General features: G+C 31.8%; 1 protein-coding gene across 1 annotated transcript in view; it reads right to left on the bottom strand.

Annotated features, from left to right (window-relative positions):
• The window catches only part of LOC134685563 (inactive pancreatic lipase-related protein 1-like), a 210,257-nt gene that overhangs the window by 185,973 nt on the left and 369 nt on the right, over positions 1-23,915 (bottom strand). The gene's annotated exons all lie outside the window — the stretch shown is intronic.

Raw genomic sequence — 23,915 nt, 5'->3', positions numbered from 1 at the left:
ATCTAATTTTAATTATTTGATCGTTCAAAAAGAGTCACAAGTCATGTGAAACTGCATTCTCAATATCAGATAATAATTAAATTTAAAGTGATAATGCACAATCACGTGTATTTAAAATATATAGAAATAGGAGTTTAACTGACACACATAATGTATACCACAACATCGTAACAACCAATCAAATGAATTTCTTTTTTAGATTTGATGCATTACCATTTGTAATTTTTTCTGAGGTCGATACAAAGATATATACATTGAATCGACCAAAAGAAGTATACCGACCTCCAACATCGTCCACAGTCGATTTTCTACGTTCAGGTCAATATTACACTTGTTTTGTAACCATTCAACTGCTATTATTGCATATAATGTTAGTGTTACATTCGAAATTCCCCATATGTATTCAAAACAAGATGTCAGTAAATAACACAAACATTGAGACATTTAAACGAACAAAATACCTATTTGTAAATTGAATGAACAATCATGAAATTGATATCAAACATGTTGGTTGTATAAGCACATCTTTTTTAATAGAGGAAAAATGTAACGTTTAAAAATTCTTACTTCCTTTTCTCCTTTTTAAAAGGATATTTTCCTTGTCAATAAAAGAAAAATCTTTGCGGTCGACCGATATTCAATAAAATATTATCAAAATAATTTTATAATGATACAGTATCTAACTATAAACATTACAGTAAGCAAATATAAGGGAAGAAGGAAACGGATGGCTTACATATTAAAAATGATTTTTTTTTAGCATTAAATAATCGAAATTCGGTTATGAAATGTGGGATATAATTTTAAATAGAAATAATAACTCTGTATGCAATTTACATTTTCCCCGTGCTTATGGGTACAAATAACAAGATTTAAATTTGAAGATCTAATTAAATCCCCTCGTTTTCTTAATCTCGTGGTTATGTAACGGTGGGCAGTAGATGGTCCATTTGATATTTCCTATCTGCAATTGGTTTTGTTTTAGTTTCCCAAACCCAAAGTGTGGACAATTGTTGGCTTTATTTAAGGATAATCAATTCTGAGCCCACAACTCCTCATATACTACTTCATACAATGTTTTTAAATTTCTATCAATTTTACACACATGTTCATCAAATTATAGGCTTAAATGTACCTCCTTTTTTGTGTTTTGATAATTTTCGTTGGCTCCCCTTAAAAAAGCATGGTCTTTGCCATTGCTTATTTGGGCATAAACAACTTTTCCTAATCCTTGGATTACAATTATATGGCTCGGTGGGAAATATGACCCAATAGAGACAGAATAGACACTAATATTCTATCTCAGAATGAAATTTTTTATGTAAAAATGGTCTCAATGTTCAGCATTTTCAACACTTATTAAATAGATATAGGAAGATGTGGTATGAGTGCCAAATGAGACAGCTCTCAATCCAAAAAACAATTATTTATAAAAGTAAACCATTATAAGTAAAGGTACGGCCTTCAACACGGAGCCTTGGATCACACCAAACAGTAAGCTATAAAGGGCCCTATGGAGTGTCAGACAATATAATATGAGGGGTTACGTTCATCTGTAAGATTTTGAGATTTCGATTTGCTTTGAGTTTAATCAAGATGGATGCACGAAATGTTTTGAAAGACAGCACATCTACTTTGCTTATTGGGTTGAACATACATTGAATTATTACAAAGTATATCTCACATCTCTCGTGATTGGTATTTCTCAAAAAAAAAAAAAAAGTATTGACCCTAGTTTCAAAATTTGTGTTCATTATCTTAATAATTTTATCATAGAAATAAGACAATCATTTGTAGAATTAAACAAAGAAAAATCTTCAAATCTCGCGCCAAAGAAAATTCATAATCCCCAACATATTACACAATTAGAAATTTCCTAAATTTTGTAACTCTTCTTGCAATAAAATATTTTCTTCACCAATATACGTATCTCGTTTCTAAAGTTTTTGTCAAAAAATCCATAAATGAGAGGATTTGCCATGTGGTTGAAGCCATAAAATCGTTCAATAACGGCTATAACAGGGTTGTACAGTGAACATGGTGAAATTAAGTACCCTCCGGTTATGTTTTCGTGAATGTATAAAACCAATATTGGTAGATAGCTGATCAGGAATACTAAGCTGATCAAAAATGTTATTTTTACGATTTTACGCGATGATGCTTCCAGTACCCTTCGGCGACCTTTGCTAACAACAATACTCTTGTTAAATGTTCTGCCAGCAAAGTTTATTCTAAAGTTAATTTGGTTAAACACAGTGTTGCCAATCTTCACATATATCCCGATAATTATAAAATTTGCAGCGATATAAATGATTAATAGCATGACATCATATGCAATGTTTATAGGATTTTCTTCGTCGTTTATCTTGCAGTCAAAATATCCTTCATTTATGAAATCTCTGTCAATATTAACTCTACGAACGAATGTTACAGGAATAGCTAGAAAAAACGCTACCAAAATTGTAATACTTATCATGACGGCTGCAATCTTTGGTGTCATCTGACTTTTTGTTGGATGGCATATTTTTCTATACTGATCAATTGACATTTCTGTAACTATAAACACAGATATGTAAACAAGCATATGATCCATAGTTCTTATCACACGTCCTATAATGGTAGTATAGAAACTATATTCCATCAACATCTCAACTGAATTAATGGGCATCACAAGTCCACACACTAATACATCTGTTATAGCGAGACCGATTATAAAAACTTGGTGTGTCGATGACTTATATTTCCATGTTTTTATTCCTATGACTAAAGAATTTCCTATTACTCCTATCACAGCAATACTGAGGCAGAATATTATAGCGGCCACGTTATCAGGCGTTCGTATGACCGTAGGGAAACTGGAATTAGTTGTTTCCACAAAAGATGTAGATGTTTCCGAAATGTTTTTGCTGATAGATTGGGAAAATGTGGATTCATTCATGTTTCTTCACGTCAAACAAACGATTAAATTTAAAAAAAGGATGCATGAATAATTTAAACCCGGGTGTTTCCAAAATTTAAATTCGAAATAGGAAGTGTTATAAAAATGTTAACTTTTCACATTTTTTTAATAAGGTAGTAATAACGATTCAGTATGTTTGGCATCGTATGAGTTTATATATTCAATATATTTGAGTGTAAATAGCACGAAACAAGAAATTTAATGTCACAATAAGATTTTTTTTTTATCTCAGTGCTGCTTTGTTGTGACTTCATAAAATGTTGTCACAGCAGGACAAACTTATTATGTTTAACGTGTTTTATGCATGGAAGGTTATAGTTGAAGAAACACGTTTTGTGCACGGAAGGTTATTCCAGAAACAGGATTTGGGTGCACGTGAATATATTTAGAATTTTGCATCAACTTCAGATATATGCAATGATGTTTCTGTATATTGTGGCTTACACATTTGAAACACCACTTAGCATTGCCCTTGACACTTAGTACCGTATAGCATCCTGAATTGAAAGGATGGAGCTAAATTTTTTAAGACTAAAATTTATTTATTATGGTCGTTTACACTGTGTACGGGTTACATGTACTGTATCTGTGACCTGTAATCTTCATCTGTGTCCTTTGTTCTCTTTTGAATAGTTGGATGATAAACAATCTTCCGAGGTTAATACATGTACACAGATATATTATGAATTCGTATATTTTAACTAATTTGATACGTTTAGGGATAGTCACATGTCAAACAATGATTTCGAAGGAAGATAGAAAGCGGCGGATAGCAAAAAGCTTTTTGCACAGGAACAAACTTATTGCACGTTTTTTTTTAGAATATATAAAAAAAAAAACGATATACTTTGTGATGTCATGTAATAAATTTTATGATATTGTTAAGTTTTATAAAAAAATATCTATGATCGATTATTTGAAGAAATAAAATCTTCAAATACATAAGATGTAAAAAAAAAAAAAACCAACAACAAAAAAGTAAATAAAACAACAACTAATATGTTGTTATTGTTAAGGAAACAATATGATATCTATAAAATTCCAACAAAATCAAAGAACTATTTTGATACAAATATGGTCGGAAAATTAATGATATAACAATAACAGCCTATTTATGCGGTTAATACATGATATATCGACCCAAAGAAGTATATTGACCTCGGATTTTGTCCTCATTCAATATACTTCTTTTAGGTCAATATATCCTTGTGTCGACCTCATAAAAAGGCTACGACTGAATGAAAATCTTGAATGTGTTATCGTACAAACTATTATGCTTGACCAACTATGTTTTTATTGAATACAAGAAACATGTAACGTTTAAGTATTGTTACTTCCTTTTCTCCTTTTTATTTTCCTTGTCAACGCAAGAAACATCTTCACGTTCGGCCGATATTCAAAACATATTATCAAAACAAAATAGAATATCAAAATCCAACTATTACAATAAGTCACATAAGGGAAGAAGGAAACGAATGGCTAAATAGAAATTAATCATTTCCACTAAATAATCAAAATTCAATTACAAAATGTGCGACAAAAAAATAGTAATGATAGCGGAGTCTCGTCATACAATTCATATATTCCATGTGCGTATGGGGCTGTTAATTTCTCCATACAGATTTGAATTTGAAGACCTAAATAAATTATACGCCTCACTTTATCAAACTAATGTTTAAATAGTTGTGTGACAGTATAGTCCGGCGGCTTTGTGAAAAATTGTGCACATCCTGTTACAAGCATGAAATTTGGCATAGACCTTCCTCAACTATTACTCTTTTATTTCAGATAGGGAGGCATTTGAAAAAAATGTCTCACTTCCGGTAAAATCCAAAATGGCGGACGGCATACTTAAATCAGCCCAATATTGAAGGCTAGCGTGTAAAAATGTGTTATAATCATGCTACTATCATAATATTTGGTACATACCTTTGTTTTTTACTACTTTTGGATAAATTAAATAGATAAGATGTCTTCAGAAACCCCACTTCCGGTTAAAATCCAAAATGGCGGACATTGTACTTAAATAAGCTCATTTTTTAGGGAGGGTAATTGAAATGTGTTTTAACGTATTGCTACTATCATTACACTGTGTAGGAACCTTTCTTTGGTGCTTCTGATAGCTAGAATGTATAAGGCATATGTCTTAAAACCCCTTACTTCCGGTAATAACCAAAATGGGGGACATAGAAATATCATTTATTTATTCAAATTTCAACTTTTTTCAAAATGTAAAGAAAATGATTTTATTTTGTGTTGGTCATTAAACTTTTGGCTTAAAGTTATCCCCAAAACCACTTATTCTAGCATTTGTAAATGTTTAGATATAAAGTTGACACTTCCGGTAAAAATATGACGTAAATTTCAAAGATGAGTCCTCAATCTATTTCTTCGATGTAGAGTTTTGGATAGATTGATTAAAACAAAACAAAATCACTATAGTATTAATTTTTTTTTTAAATTACTACTATTTGGCCAATAATACATGTTTATTCACAGTCACCACCACATGCACACATCGCAGTGCACGGAATACCCGGTTTTCTACATTAAAAATAACCGCGGCATCCTATCTTACATCCATAATGTACAAGCTTCTGAAAAAATGATGAGGTCTCAGAAAGATTTTTTTTAAAGGGACCCTCTGTGTCCCTTCGCAATCCATTAATAACTAGACTAGGTAGCATAAGAGTCAATCTCAAGCTCGTCTCACTAAACACCTGCATTAGTATATTGCACGTTTTACATGCTTGAAAAGACTAGGCCAAGTCGTGGGAATAGCCTCACTTATAATGATCTTTCCATTTTGTGCAAAAATTGTCTTTCTTGCTTCGTTAATCATGTAAGCTCCATCTGATAAGTTTGTGCGATCTAACAGTAAAACCCCGGTGATTAAGGCTGATCAATCATCATTCTTTATGTTAAAGTCACATCTTAAAATACCACCAATGTCTCCCACACAGTCTTTTTTTCCTTTTAAAGCAAAGAGAGAACCGTATCACAACCGGTAAAGGCATGGGGTCACTCATTGCCTAGTGCATTTGAAAGGCCATTGATAGATATTAATCCAAAGATTTTTGCCCTCCCAAACACAATCCAACGTTTGTCTGCCCCTATGTCACGGAATAGCGTAATAGTATTGACAGCATCATCAGTGACTGTTCATCATGACTCGTTTAAGTTCGTGTTTCACTGCATCATACACATGCACCATGATTTAAGATTCAGTCTCTTTATGTGAACATGGTGCTACACTTAAAAAACATCACGTGGTGAATAAGATAGAATATCCTGAGCATTTGTTGCTACAACTTCCATACTCATCAAAGACTTCATCCACTCTTGTTACAGTTTCAATGTATTTTGTTAAGGTAAGGACATAATACCCAATCACCATACTCGTTCGGAAACACCTTTAAACTGTAACAACAGTGGATGTAGTGTCAGATGTGAACATAGGCAATACTGGTAGCTTGAAAGCTGCTAAAAGAAGCAAGAGCAACATTTAAGGGAAAGGGAATACACAGACGAATCCAGGATTGAAAACATCCTCAAAATTGGCAAAGTTTTCTGAGAGATGACGACAGTAAGAAAGAACTTTTAATTTTTCATTCACAGCAGCTTGCTTAATACAATTTTGAGTACAAGGTAGTTGAAGCAACAAATGATCAGCATGTTCAGTGTTATCCAACACTTGATGATGTTTCAAGTTTAGCACCATGTTAACACGAAGAGGCTGACACAAGAATCAAGATCGATGTGTCTGATGCGGTGAAACACAGACTTAAATGAGTCATGACTCAAACAGATACTGATGTGATTGCTGTTTCGCTATTCCGTGACATAGGGGTAGACAAACTTTGGTTTGCATTTGGAAGGGAAAAAGTATAAGATATATATCAATCAATGACCTTTCAAATGCACTAGGCATTAAAAGATAACACGTTTGCTGGAAAAGGAACTGCGTTGGTGACATTAATGGAGTTCAAAGATGTGACTATAGCATTAAGAATCATGATTGACCAGCCAACATCACAATATGGATTTGATAAGTTTAATGTCATTGAAAGCGATACGTGGTTTTGTTGTAAGATCGAAAAAAAAGAAACAGATTTGGTTAACAAGGCAAGAAAATATGTGTTTTTGGAATTTAACGATGTGAGAAACAATACCACAGTCTTTGTAAATGTTGAAAATCAGCTCTCCGATTTTGAATTGCGGCCTAACGAGTATGCTGATTGGGTATTATGTCCTTACCTTAATAAAATACCTTGAAACTGAAATACGAGTGGATGAAATCTTGGATGCGTCTGGTAGCTATAGCAACAAATGGTCAGGATATTCTATCTTATCCACCACGTGATGTATTTCAAGTTCAGCACCAAGTTCACATTTAGAGGCAGACACCAAAATCATGGTGCATGTGTCTGGTGCAGTCAAACACGAACTTAATCGAGTCATGATTCGAACAGTCGTTAATGATGATGCTGTCATTACTGTTTCGCTATTCTGTCACATAGGGGTAGACTAACTATAGATTGTGTTTGGGAGGGCAAAAAACTTTGGATTAATATCTATCAATGGCCTATAAAATGCACTAGGCAATGAGTGATCTGAGTGATCTGACCCACTTATTGTTATCCATGCTTTTACCTGTTGTGATATTGTTCTCTCTTTGCTTGAAAGGGAAAAAAGACTTTGTGGGAAACATTGATTGCATTTGAAGATGTGACTTTAACAAAAAAATTGATGATTAATCAGACTAAATCACCGGGGTTTTACTGTAAGATCGCACAAGCTTAACAGATGGGTATAACATTGTTAACGAAGCAAGAAAATAACTATTTGCGCAAAAGGGAAGGCTTTTTGATGCTATCCCTCAACTTGGTCATGTTTTTTCAAGCATGTAAATCATGCAATATACTTAGGTAGGTGTTTAGGGAGACGAGCTTGGGATTGGCTCTTATGCTACCCACTCAAGGCAAGGACAAAGAGGATAGCTTTTTAAAAACTCTTTTTGAAGCCTCATCATTTTGTCAGAATCTTGTACATTGTGGATGTAAGAAAGGATACCGCGGTTATTTTTAATGTAGAAAATCGGGTATCCCGTGCACTGCGATGTGTGCATGTCATGGTGACTGTGAATAAAAATGTATTCTTGGCCAAATAGTAGTAACTTTAAATATTTTTTAATATTATGGTGATTTTATTTTGTTCTAATCAATCTATCAAAACTCTACATCGAGGAAATAGATTGAGAACTCATCTTTGAAATTTACGTCATATTTTTACCGGCAGTGTCAACTTTCTATCTAAACATTAACAACATGCTAGAATAAGTGGTTTTGGGGATAACTTGAAGCCAAAAGTTTAATGACCAGCACAAAATAAAATCATTTTCTTCACATTTTGAAAAAAGTTGAAAATTTGAATGAAAAAATTATATTTCTATGTCCGCCCTTTTGGATATTTTAAGAAGTAAAGGTTTTTAAGACATATGTCTATACATTGTATCCATCAGAAGCACCAAAGAAAGAATCCTTCACAATGTAATGATAGTAGCAATACGTTACAACATATTTCAATTTCCCTCCCTAAAAAAATAAGCTTATTTAAGTACAATGTCCGCCATGTTGGATTTTAACCGGAAGTGGGGTTTCTGAAGACATCTTATCTATTTAATTTATCCAAAAGTAGTTAAAAAAAAGGTCTGTACCAAATATTATGATAGTAGCATGATAATAACACATTTTTACACGCTAGCCTTCGATATTTGGCTGATTTAAGTATGACGTCCGCCATTTTGGATTTTACCGGAAGTGAGTCATTTTTTTCAAATGCCTCCCTATCTGAAATAAAAGAGTAATAGTTGAGGAAGGTTTATGCCAAATTTCATGCTTGTAACAGGATGTGCACAATTCGTCTGAAATATGCTTGTAGCCGCCGGACTAGTAGGCCCATTTGTCCGTTCGTTCGTTCTTCTGTCACACATATTTTGTTAGTGAATGCCCCTTTATCACTTTACAAAATTCTGTGAATAATTATAAGAATCTTACTGATAAAGTACTTTTGCACCTCCTAATTCATACCTGCAATTGAAGTTTTGTCTGTTGTTCCTAAAACCAAAGCAATGACATTTTTTGCTTTATTTAGGCGTTATCAATGATGTGATGTATCCACATATACCACTTACTACAATCTATTGAAATACTAAAAATCGTAAACACATCTATTACGGATTACAAATGTGTCGACGTTTGTGATTGGAGAAAAATACAGACATGTCAGTGTATATTCATGAAACTGCCGGGGTATATACGACGTGTTTATCCCCAATTGGAACCTCAAAAACGTCATCATAACACCGGTTACTATGTGACGTAGTCAAAAGCTACCAGATTGTCAGAGGCTCACAGAGGGAAAATAATGACGTGCTTCAGTCATTAATACATTTTTGATACAAAATCACGCAATTTACACTTTTATAACTTAAATTTAATGTTAAAAGTGTTATTATAAATTATTGCATACACGATAAAATTATGTTCACAGGAAATTACAAAATCCTTTACGTATGTCGAACATATTGGGTTTTCAACTTATATATGTGTTGTGAACAAATACCTGCACTGGAAAATAACATTAAGTCAGGGGTAATCCGTATTATATGTGTAATTCAGGTCTCAGAAAGGGTATATACTGTGACATTCCCGGCTTATGGCTTATATCCACTTCGCCTTCGGCTCAGTGGATATAAACTCTAAGCCGGGAATGTCACAGTGTATACCCTGTCTGAGACCTGAATAACATATAATACATATAGGCTTTAGTGCACCTGTGTTTTGATTATTTTCTTGGGTTTCCCTTACGACAGTATGGTTCTTGTTATAGCTTCATTCGGGCATAAACAATTTTTCCAAAAACCCTTATTACAATGATATCGCCTTCTTCATATTACGCGAAAGAAAAACTCCGGTGCCGATTAGTGAAATATCCTGGAACTGTGATATAATTCGATGCGACATATGACACATCAGACAAAATTGATACAAACCGGTTACATCAAAATGAAAAAAAAATGATATGGAAAAATAGTCTCCAATGCATCATTGCAATATTAATAAAACATTTAACTATTCTGTTATAGAATATTCACAAGACAATAAAAATCAAAACCAAGGAGTACACAAAGACTAAAAAAACCAAGGGACATCTTCATCAACAGTTATAAATAATAGATAAGAAACAACACCAACTCCATTAAACACCGGGAGTGAAATCAGGTGCTCTGGAAGGGTAATAATTTCCTGCACCCTATAAGGCACCCGTCGTGTTATTTTGCTTCTTGTTTTCGTATGTATTATGTAACGAGAAACGAAATAATAATTGCTTTAATAAAAATAACTTGCATGAGAGAATATACAAAGTCAACGGGACAAAAACTACTGTTACAAATATCACCAACACTTTTATAATCAAATGGAATTGCACTAATTTTTGAGATTTTAGAAATATTCCCTTTTTTTTAGTTTAATTAAGATAGTGTATGAACTGTGTCGAAAAAGAGAGCATATTTAATTGAAGATTTCTAATTCCTTTATCGGGTTGTGATTTCATTGAAGTAGTATCTCATATCTCCTTTGGTTGGTATTTCTGCAAGTTTTTTGTTTTGTTCTACGTGTCTGTTTTTTTTTATTGAGGAGGGGGCGGGGGCTTACATTTTATTCATGTACTAATAAATTTTAGACATGCATTTTGTTTAAATTAAAAAAAACAAAAAGCCAATACAAATCTAATGACAATGAAAACAATGCCCATTTTGATATTAAAACCAACAAAAAAGACACGAAAAAAATATGTGAAAAGCATGTAGGTACATGTTACTTATCGACCATACTTTTCTTGGTCTCTTTCATCTAAATCCATTGAATGCAAATGCAATATCACCTAAAGTTTACTATTTGCTATTACTCTTCTTGCAAGGACATATTTTTGTCACCAACATACTAATCTCTCTTCTATAGTTTTTGTCAAAAAATCCATAAATGAAAGGATTTGCCATGTGGTTGAAGCCATAAAACCGTTCAATAACGGCTATTACAGGGTTGTACAGTGAACATGGTGAAATTAAGTACCATCCGTTTATGTTTTCATGAATGTATAAAACTAATATTGGTAGATAGCTGATCATGAATACTAAGCTGATGACAAATGTTATTTTTACGATTCTACGCGATGAGGCTTCCAGTACATTACGACGATGCTTACTTACGATGATACTCTTGTTAAATGTTTTCCCAGCAAAGTTTATTCGGAAGTTTATTTGATTAAACACGGTTTTGCCAATCTTCACATATATCCCGATAATAATAAAATTTGCAGCGACATAAATGATTGATAGTACAACATCATATGCAATGTTTATAGGATTTTCTTCTTCATTTATCTTACAGTCAAAATACCCTTCATTTATGAAATCTTTGTCAATATTTACTTTACGAACAAATGTTACAGGAATAGCAACAACAAGTCCTATTGGGACTGTCATCTTTATTATTAGGGCTGCAATCTTTGGTGTCATCTGACGTTTTGTTGGATAGCATATTTTTCTATACTGATCAATTGACATTTCTGAAACTATGACAATTGACATGAAAACAAGCATATGATCCATAGTTCTTATCACACGTCCTATAATGGTAGTATAGAAACTATATTCCATCAACATCTCAACTGAATTAATGGGCATCACAAGTCCACACACTAATACATCTGTTATAGCTGGACCGATTATAAAAACTTGGTGTGTCGATGACTTGTATTTCCATGTTTTTATTCCTATGACTAAAGCATTTCCTATTACTCCGATTACAGCAATACTGAGGCAGAATATTATAGCGACAACGTTATTAGGCGTTCGAATGAATTTATGGAAACTGGAGTTAGTTGTTTCCAGAAAAGATGTAGATGTTTCCGAAATGTTTTTGCTGATAGGTTGGGAAAATGTGGAATTATTCATGTTCCTCTCACGTCAAACAAACGATGAAGTACAAATAGATGCATGAATAATGTTAACCCGGGTTTGCCCAAAATTTAAATTCGAAGTAGGAAGTTTATTTAGAATGAAAATTTTCCCAATTGATTATATTAGGTAGTTATAACGATTCAGTACGTTGCGCATCGTTTGAATTCATTTTTTTTTACATATTTGATATAGAGTGTAAATATCACAAAAAAATAAATGTCACAAAATGAAAAATGAAGAAAATATCTCAATGGTGTTTTGTTGTGACTAAAGAAAAATGTTATCACTGGAGAAAAATATTACTATTTTTAATTTCATTCAATCAATCATTTAAAGCTAGTTCTTTTTCTTTGTACACCAGTAGTGATTATTATATGCATGATGTGGTAATTTTATAGGCATTGTTTTTACTACAAGAAGCATGGGATTATTAACCATTTTGGGCTCACAAGAACTACAAATAATAAACCACATTAAATGAACACATACCTACATTATTTCAAACATTAACATTTTATGATGGTTTTAAGAATACCTAAGTAGAGAAAACAAGCTTATAATTTGGTTATGGACGACTCACCAGTGACGCTCGAAACAAAACAGTGAGGAGACCAATTAAAAAAAAAAATTTGAAACCCAGTAAAACCTACAATTCTTAGAGTTGCGTCAAATACGGCTAACTAACCAAAATGCGGTTTGCTTCTACATGTAGTAAGAACACGTGTCCTTTTAATGGTGACATGTCTTCTTGGTATTGTGACCAGGAATATAAATACAACACTCTTGAAACGTTGCATAATGTAAAAATCTTATATTTATTTTGTGCGGTAGTTTTAAGAAGTTTGATATTTTTTCCTAAGGACAGATGGATGATCCAAGACGACGAGCGACGAATAGTAAAGTATTTTTTATATCTTCGGCACTTCGTTGAGATTAAGGAGTACAGAAACTGACGTGTATACAATGCAATCATCATCCAATATGAAAATGCAAACAACAAATATGACAGTTATGGGAGTGTTTTGTGAATTTATATAAAATGTTCTAACAGGAATACATCAATTCTCTGTATATGCATGAACATATCACCAACATACAATGATGAAGTAGCGAAGATGAACACTATTGCATTTTAGTCTTTTAAAAAGTTTAAGGGCATACGATACAGTTTTGATCCCATATTGAAATTTAAAGTAAAGTGGGTTTTTTTTCTCGCTGAAATCAAACATATATTAAAAAACATACCTTCATGTGCTACTTTTTGAATAAAATGAGGTCGAGGCCTAGTTTCAGATATTTGCTTAAATTTTGGATTTATGGACGTATTTTTCCTTCCGACAGAAATGCACTACTTTTTTATTTTAAAATTTAAACACAAGTTTTTTTGTTTAATTATTTATAATTTCTCTTTAATATAGATGTAAGTATCCTATAAGATTATGAATTGTTTTGTTTAGAATTAACTTAAATTTATCAAAGGTTCATGAATGTAGATAAAACGTCATTATATGCTGTATATTTATCAAGTAAAAAAATAGCTTTTTTGACTTTTGCATAAAAATTTGTACAAATATTCTTCATACGTAATCAAATCAAATGTCATTAAAGAGGGGCCGGTGAACTCGTTTAAAAGTTAAATCAGTTAGATTGAAAAAAAAGGCGAAAACTGCATTTATAACCGATACATGTATGTCACAGTTTGACGTCTCGAAAATAACATTTACATTCGAAACGTCATTACCTCCCCTTTAACTGTATCTTATAATCTTTGATATATCATAAGATTTAGAAGTAATCGTTTTTTGTCTCGAACCGTCAAAGCCGTCAAAGTAATGAATGTAAGACTATATTAAGAATTGAACGATAGACAGTCTGCGGGTTGAGTGCTTCTTACTATCTGATTGGAAGATTGCTGATTGTTTTGGACAATTCGAAACTTAGTAAATGTATTTTGATCCCGTAAAGTGTCAGCATTGAAATCTCCATTTTAGCAATAAATTTTGCCTGGCTACCAATCATATTGGTACACAGGTATAACTTATTTATAAATAGCCGAAACTCCTCAATTATTAAAAACACACATGTGATTATTTAACATGCTATCCAGTTGTTCACTGCTTCGTACATATTATACTTATAAGCATACTTACGAAATCATTTTCTTGCCTAGATTATAAATATTTATACATAGTAAGATAATAAAAAAACACTACAAACGAACTTAAACATGACTGAAAGGGAGATATCTAAACCAACTATTTTCATTTAAATGTTAATTTAAACGGGAATTTTCAACTCGCAAAGAGGGGCGATCTTTTCATGGTAAACACACGTATATGTCTCTTTTAAAAAGAAAGAAAAAACATCTGACACAGACTTCAAATATTTGAACAATTATTATGTTTAAACATAGCTATCATGCATGGTTACGCTATTTCAACATACTAGTAGTTGATAAAAAACATTTGACAACTATGTAAAGCATAATGACCGTGATTTTAATTGCATGTGTTGTATTGGCATCTGATTAGTTTCAGATTCAATCTTCAACCTTGACTTCAATAACAAATAAATTTCTTCACCTTATCAAATATTATGAAGCTTAACTAAACGCATTTTAATTTTCAATAACAACGATTATTAGTTTAGCCCCCCGATCTTCAGAGTGGTTTCTCACGAAAGATAATGTCAATTCAGTATGTTAAGAAAGCTTTGAAAGATAAGTATGATAATAACCTTTTATAACATCCAAGATTAATAGTAAAGTTAAAAGATATGTAAAGACATGAAATGGCATTTAATGAGCAGCCATATTTGTTAAATCATAACAAACAGAGAGAGAAAAAATTGACGATTATATGACATATTTGCGAAAATAATGATAAAATCGTGCACAGAGGACTAAGTTTATGATGTATACATGCATTGGTTCAAGAATTGGACAAACATTATTTTTCATCACTCACTAGTTTCATATAACCTTAACTCAAAAGAATATTTATGTTTTGCACTCTTTTTGCCTTTCATTTGATGTGCGACAACCTAACCATCTGAGAAGTTTGAATTTTTGCACTATACGACCCCACCATTCCCACTGGGATGAAAAAGGGATTTGAAATTTTCATTTTTTGTAGAGCTCATTAAGACCTTCAATTTGAAATAACAACTGACCCCATTCGTTAAAGTGCCCAAAATGATGCAATATCAATTATATAAATAGAACTTATGAAACTTACAAAGTTAATGCGAAACATAAAAATTTCAAATTATTTTTTGGGGTGTTTTTTTTCATTGAATGCTTTTGTTATTCGGTGAAACATATAACCATGTTAAACTCTTCAATTTAATAAAATATCAGGAGGTAACCTGGTTTTTGCTTCAAACTTACATGCCTCCCCATGCAAACATTGAAAGTAAATTATCTCTAAAACTACAGCAGATATCTCAAATCTGCTAAGCGATAAATGAACTGCAGTTTGAAGGACATGTACAACATTGTAGAAAACAATAATAACAAAAAAAAAATGGACAATTCCAAGGTCAATCACGGTCACAATAAATTTAAAATGTGTGAATATGAAAATATCTTTGAGATGTCTGATCTCGCCTGCCCTGTCTGAGTAGAATTCAAATTCTAAACAAAATACACCAACAATGCTGCATAATACATTGTATATAATAAATTACTGTGCCAATAACATGAAATAGAGAAAAAAGACATATAATTTGTAAAATGTAAAAATAGACAGAAGAAAAAAATTAGATCATATATAATCAAATAGAGACAAAGCAAGAAAATCAAATAGTCAAAAACAAATTATTTTGTTTAAAAAGTAACGTATCCACCATTGTTCTATTTTCTTTTAAATTACAGAAATGATGAGCTCTATGTGTGATATCTTTATCATTAAAACTAGAGATAATTATCTCCCTTACATCATAAATCAATAGAATGATTTGTGAGAGTCATTGATTAATATGATAGTTATAAACTCAGTCATTTGAATATATATATATATATATATTTCTTATATTAATTCATCCAAATATAAATCAAAATATATTGTAGAAAGGTTTGTTAAAAAAGTAAGAAATAGCGAAGAAGAACAATTTATTTCTTTTTTATATAAAAAAAATCAGTTATTTATAATGTATGATTTGTGCGTATACAGGTTTCACTCATTTGCCCAGCTGTATATGTTTTAGAGAGAAAAACAAGTACATGTCTGGTACTTTATGCATTCAGGTTCATAGTTTGGTTACCCAGTAGTTAATGTTTCTTATCTTGAAACAATATATAGTTTGATTTTGACCAGACTATAAATAGTGCAAATATATGTGTAGTAATAAAAACTTGCAAAGTAGTGGCTTTTGTTATGCACATTTTAAACCTAAGTACAGCAACATAGCACTTAACAGTTAAAGTGAAAGCTAAACATACAGCATAAGGAAGCATTAAATTATGTTAGAGCAATGAAAAGCATTTCAAAAATCCTGTTAAAACTAATAGTTCTGACAGTATATTTTAGTACATACATGTATCAAGGAGAAATATTGTTGGTTCATACAGTACATGTACTATGTAGTCTTCATTTTGATAAAAAGGTGCAGATGCTAATGTAAAACATACTAGGTTAAGAAAAAATCAAGTTTGAAATATCAACAATTTAGTCCAAAGAATATATCCCTTTCAAAGTGCAAAACACTACAAGTTTAACACTTTGTGTTTGTTTGACTTATGGCGTGTTGTTGGGTTGTTATCCCTGTAGCTCAAATCTCACAGGTTTGGTCATATATGAAAGCACTAAATATAAGAATGCTTAAATATTAAGATCTGAGTTCATTTCTTTTCTAAAGAATTGAATGCTTCTTTTAGTAAATCTTTTGGGGTGTAAAAGCGTTTACCGAAGTACATTTTATATGAAGCGCGGAAATGCTTAATTCTAAAAATGTACGCACGGTCAACGCTTTTACAATCCTATAAAATTACAAAGAGAAGCATTCAATACTTATTATTACATTTTTTAGCTAGGATCATGAAAACACGATTTTTATCCAGTTTTATTTAATTCACCTGTGCACTTTATTGTGGAACCTCGTGTCATCATGAATGATAAATGTTATTGTCTAATGCAATTGCTTACGGAATAACATGTGATGTGCAGTCAGACAATCAGTATAACGTATTATAATATACATCTAACGTAATTATTAATAGATAATTTTTCCAACTTTTTTTTTCCTTTTTCCTTTTTTAAAACATCTGTTTTTATTATGAAATAAGGTATTTGCTTTAGTATTCGGGTCTTCCTGTCTGTACAACAGAACGATGACAAGTAACACATAGAATTATGGAAGAAGGGAAAAAATTAAGCTTAAATAATAAGACTATGAACTAGCATGCAGTCGATGTATATATATATTGTACTTTACGATTGTTACTTCAAACAAAAGCTTAAATAAAAAAAATGCACACAGGCAAAAAACAAATTCACAAGCAAGATCAAATTCAACGCACCAATTTACTTACTGACAAGCAAGTCCTACACGAGAATGAACAAACTTAATATGTAAAAGTTGTATGATAAGTATTTCAGTCATAGAAACAACAACGAAAAGCACAATATATTATCATGTAGCCTGTATTAACAGTTTCTATAACTAGTCACAGTCATACATGTACTTGTATCATCTCACACAATTAATTGTATTGTGCGTGTTCCACACCTCATTTGAGTTGAGTCGTGTTTCTAGGACCAGGACTATGCCTCTTACTTTTATTCTGGTTTGTAATTTCTCGTCATTTCTTATTTTAAATGCAGCTTTTGGGAGATCATTTTGTGCGTCTTTCATTATGACAGGTAAACTATCAACTATTCTGATTTTTTTATTTGCAACTTTAATTTTGCATTATCACTTGTTTGTCTTCGTAATGCATAAATCTCACAATAATAGCATCTGGTTTCTTTTCGCCAACAACTGGGGCACTTGATGGGATCCTGTGGGCATTTGCAAGGGAGAAACTCTCTGTTTTGAACTTTTCTATTTCCAATTCTTTCAAAAAGAAATTGTCTACAATAGTTATCAAAGGTACCAGGATTATAATTTAGTACGCCAGACGCGATTTCGTCTAAATAACTTGCTTTTGTTTTATACCGTAAATGAGAATATTGTATTTACAGTCATGTTTCTCAAGAAAATGTTCATTTTCTGTCAATGCCAAAAGTTTGTCGTCGATGCCTTTTTTCAGACATTCCATTTTTTTTCATTTTTAAAGTATTGAGTTATGCCTATTTGCCCTATACCTCTCATTATCTCGTTATGATCTGTTCTAAGCTTTTCCACCTCCGTTTGTGTAGTACTAAGATCTGACCTTACTTGCACCAACTCTGACTTGACCGCAGTAATTAGATGTGTTAAGTTTTGTTCAACAGAGTCTAGCCTTGATGTAAAGAGTGTTACATTTGATTCAAAACTCATGACAACAGACTTAAGATCGGCAATAGTTTCTAAAGTCGCCATATTATCGTGTAGTAAACCTGACAAGTCCCAATGTAAACAATCAATGTTCATATATGTGACGTTGATTATGTGATCATATAATTAAAGATATTTGCATAACATGCTTTTATTTTTAGCTAGTAAATTTCGAGGGTGCCGCCAAGACATTGAAATCTTATGCCGCCATAACTCCTACCCTTAGGTTACAACTTGACAACCGGAAGTCATAGAGGCATAGGACAACCACCATTTAACTCAGGACCACTTGACGTTCTAAATGTAAAATGGTCAAGGTCATAGTACACTTTGAAGGTCAAGGTTAAATTTCATCATGAGGTAACATTGACCTCACATTGAAGGTCTTGCATTACTGATTATCTTTGCAGTTTAATTTTAACCCCGTAGAAAGAGATAGAATAACGCATGCATTGTCTGTGTACGGATATTTCAAGGAAAAGAATATCAACATTGAAAGTGAAACTAGGTATATAATTTGATTAACTGATTCGATCCACACAAAATCATTCTTATAAAGGTTAAAACGACGATAAACATAAATTTTAAATTTACTATAGAAAATTTAATGTACCTATAAAAACGCACGAGTTGCTTAATCTATTCATATATATGTTTATGTTTACATCGCTTATATGGTCAAATAAGGTCAACTCGATTATTAAAAAAAAGGCGTTTTGACTAAAATTCACTCGAAACGATGCTACATCTTATTCCGACCATATCCTGTAAATTGTTAAATAAAGAATTATGTTGATGTAACTTTTGAACAGACGGTTGGACATTTTTTAGCTTAATGTATAAAATGTAGAGCATGTCGAGAGGAACATTTTGTTCATAGTATGTATGCAGCAAACTCTAATCGTTTTCTTTATATGCAAGCTTAAAATTGCAGCATATTTTTTTTTGGCACTCGGTGACCTTTGACCTTGAGTGTTAATTGAAGGACACATGAACTTAATAGTATCATTGTAGGTCCCAAGTCTCTACGACTTTCGGTTCTCGAAATACAATTTAAAAAAAAATGTGTATATTTTTACAAGGGGAATAACTCCTAATAAAGATTAACAACAAAATAATTGTATACGTTTATTAACATTGCAATCTGGTCTTGTACATGTTGCCGTTTTCAAATCGATTCTATCTCTAATATTTTTTGAGGAATATGCAAAGAAAGACATTGCTTCAAGGAAATATTACTCTCATATGGGGGTGATGAAATCCTATGCAGCCTTATATGGTAATACATCATGTTGAGATCTACCTTTTGTCCAAATAAAGTCCTGCTATCTTTAAGAACCATGAAGAGGGGGACATATTGAAAAAAATAATAAAAGGGAGATAACTTCTAACTGGGATGACGAAATCCTACAAAAGTTCATCTGGTGAAATTTCATGATGAAGACTATCGATGGTACAAAATTGAAAACTCCAATAAAAGCGGTATTTTGGCGTGACAAAAAAATGCTGGAAGATAAAAGAAATAACAAAAAATAACAAAAACAATAAGGTCTTTCCTCAGGTAGGAATATATTACTTGTAATCCTACATATACATTTGAATTTTAGTACGTTCTAATCTCTAAATCTTTTATGACTATAATAAACAAAAATCATTCAGGCGACAGCGCCACATTTTTCTAGAAGAAAGAAGTAAACAAACAACCAAAGAAAAAGTAAACGAACAACAAATTTGTTTAGAAAAACTTAGATAACTTCTACGGAAATAACTTGTGTGTGCCTCCTCAGTGATGGACTATTGTCATTGAAACTTTTGCTTAGTTAAAAAATTAATTCTTACACTTTATTATAATGTCAGTTTGAAGTAGAATCACGAATGAAAATTCAGTAGTATTGACTTGTGTAGTTTCCAGTTGTATTAGCCTTATGATATTCTTAGAAGATTGTTTAACCCTACACCTTCTATCGTTTATTGACTTAGCATATTTTAGGGACATTTTGTTTTCAATATACCTTGGAGTTCGGTATATTTTTTTTTTTGCATAGTTCACATGTTACAATATTGGCATTTTGATTTAACATTTCGTAAAACTATCAAATTTATATAAAAGCGAAACATGTTTCTGTGTTAAATATTTTTCTTATATATTTAATTTGTTCACGAAAATAACCTATTTTTTATTGATCGGTGGCTTATAGTTTAGTCCAGTCAATAAATCTATGCTGAAAAAGCTTGAACATTTAAACTTACAAATCATAACAACCACTACCTGCGTTTTTTTGTGTAATGGAGCTCTTCATTTTTGATATACATTGGTCAACCAAGATGAGAGTAGAAAAATAGATGAGTTTGGGTTAATATCGTGTGTGTTTGTTTTAATTTAAAAGATCATTGATAATTGAACCAATTTTAACATTTATAGTGTTGAAGAAGCAGCTCTGCCTTTATTACAATATAACTTTATTACTAACATGATTATATAAGGAAACGGACAAAATCTCCAAACCACAAATAAGTATTGTGTTGCAATGACTATTTCTACAATTTAACATAATCCTACAGTGACAGTGCAAAAACATACATATGATTAGAAACGTGTTTTTATCTTTAGACCAACGCTTCGATTCCCAATCCTTCCCCGCGTAAGACCATTGTTGGTGATATCCTATGATATTTGCAGTTGCCTCAGCCAAAAGGTAACTTATGAACGTCGTTAAGTGGTGTCCTACCTCTTTGTAGTTATGAACATCATTCTAACAATTACATTATGTTTGTGACATTTAACATGTTTAAGGGAATCAATTGAAGTCATTTTCAAAGGTTGTTTTAATGATTGTTTCTATGTTGTTCTATCAAATCACTGATGATTACACAAATAAAAATAGATGTTTGTAAATTAGTCATTGGACAGGGTCATTATATAATTAAAAGCAACAGTATAATAGTATACCGCTATTCAAGTCATGAATCGTTTAAGCAAAAAGAAATCCTAGTCTCAAACCAAAACCAAAGGAAACACATCAACTATAAATGGAAAACAAAAACACTAAACTGCTACAAAAAAAATTAAAAAAAATAGACAAAACATAAAGAATTTATAATGATTCTTATTTTTTAATTCGATTGAAGATGAAACCATTTGAGGATATAGAATGTGCACATTTTAATTAAAATGACAAGTTTTGTAGGATTTTGTAATGATTTCAAAAATGAGATACAGAAACAGATTAACAGAATGGCTTCTTTCGTTTTGACATGGAATTTTACATGTAACACTTTTGGTTTGATTTGTAATAAAACTTACAATAAGGAGCCAGCTGCTATATTGTGAACTCCATATTAAAATAAGCATCATCGTTATTGTTTCTTTTCTATATGCCTATTTGTTATAATTATATAGTACATGCCTAATATATGAAGGGTGATTGGCCAGAATTGGGAGTTTTTTTTTTATCTATTGATGACCCCTCCCAAAGAATAAATCGCCAAACCAAAAAACACCATTGTTTTATATTGGACATTGTCATATACACTGTATTTTGATACGCAAACATAATATACATAAGGGAGAAAATAAGATACATCAAACCTGGTTTCATAGGTCATAACAATGACGCAATGACTTAAGCTTTGATGGATGCGATAGGTCCACACGAGATATTTCCGTTTCCTGTGATTGTTACGTACTTGGCGATACCATATATCCATCTGAACATCATATTGGAACACCATATACTGTAATGCAGCTACCCAATCAAAATGCCAAAAATCTGCGATCAAAGCAAATGTTTCAATGAAAAGATTAGTACAGGAAGAGTTTATGTAGAACTAGAACACTCTATAAGACGAATGAAAATTTATAAAATAATAGATGTAGTCGGAACAATATTGCACCTATTATTAAACCATTTGCAGCTCGTTCCCAACGACGATACTGCTTCATGAATTATGTATATCATAAATGAATTTCATCAACATATTTTAAAATTGTATATTACTTGCAACACTGTTTTCAATAATGGTTGAATTTCAGTTTTCTATTTTGATAGTTTCAGATAAATGGATAAATTGACGAACATAGCTGTCAAAGATACCAGGCTTAAAATTTGATACGACAGATGAAGGTTTCGTCTACATAAAACTCATCAGTGATACTGAGATTAAATAATTAAAAAGAAAATCAAGTATAAAGTTGAAGAGCAAAATTACAAAAAAAGTTGTGCAAAATACGGCTACAGTAATAATAAAAAAACAAATCCTTAGTATTTCGAATTATTCATACTTTTGAAGTAATACTCCATCTATTGTATTCAAATTCTAAACAATACAATAGAGTTTGAGAGTTGAGGTAATTAGCATTATCAACATTTATCAATTACCTCACTAATAATTTTGGTTTCGGTATCGGTTCCGGTTTCGGTATCGGCTTATAATGAACATGTCTATTGAGACTAATCAATAGCCCTACTTATACAGTTCTAATAAGTTTGTTTGAACATTCCTTTTTTCTTTTACTTCGCAGGTCCATTGAAAATTTAGATATATTCGAAATATAAATACTATCCACAGCTTTACAATAGTTATGGTATCAAAAGTACCAGGATTATAATTTAGTACGCCAGATGAACGTTTCGTCTACATAAGACTCACCAGTGATGCTCATCTCAAAATAGTTATAAAGTTAAACAAGTACAAAGTTGAAGACCATTGAGGATCCGAAATTCCCCAAAGTTATACTAAATACGGCTAATGTAATCTTGCCTAGGACAAACAAAAATCCTTAGTTTTACGAAATAAAAATTCAGGTTTTGTAAACAGGAAATTTATAAAAATGAACACATATTTGATATTCATGTCAAAACCGAAGTGTTGACTACTGGGCTGATGATACCATCGAGGACGAAACGTCCACTTGCAGTGGCATCGACCCAGTTGTGTAAATAGTACCATGATTATATTTTAGGTACGTCAGACGCGCGTTTCGTCAACATAAGACTCATCAGTGACGCTCAGTCAACTGAAGATTTGACTGAAACGTCACATTTATATTTACTACTCAAATTTTGATTGATTTTGTAGAACAAAGCTTTTGACTTTAATATTTATCCTAAATATTGTTTCAATGAGATTCATTGAATATTTATACGCTGCACATATTTGGTAAACATTGACAAAACAATCTTAGATTTGGATAACTTTTGACATATTTTCCTGTTTCCTGTTTTTTAAGTCATTTCTGAATATGAAATTTAATCTGATTTCGTTAGCAATCAGAATGTTATGTAAAGGCCAGAGTTTTATACGACTTTTATCTGGTTTCCGTTTTCCGAGATTTGTGATAAAATCTTTGAAAAATAAATCCTACACATTTGATTATCACATTTATCAGAATGGTGCAGATTTCTAATGCACTAGCTGTCGTATTTTTTTTTTATCTTAATAAAAACAAAACTT

Source organism: Mytilus trossulus, chromosome 9 (genome assembly GCF_036588685.1).
Source record: "Mytilus trossulus isolate FHL-02 chromosome 9, PNRI_Mtr1.1.1.hap1, whole genome shotgun sequence".
In the NCBI taxonomy this organism is placed as follows: domain Eukaryota; kingdom Metazoa; phylum Mollusca; class Bivalvia; order Mytilida; family Mytilidae; genus Mytilus; species Mytilus trossulus.
Note: the sequence above shows the minus strand (reverse complement) of the source record. Positions and strands in the feature narration are given on the sequence as shown.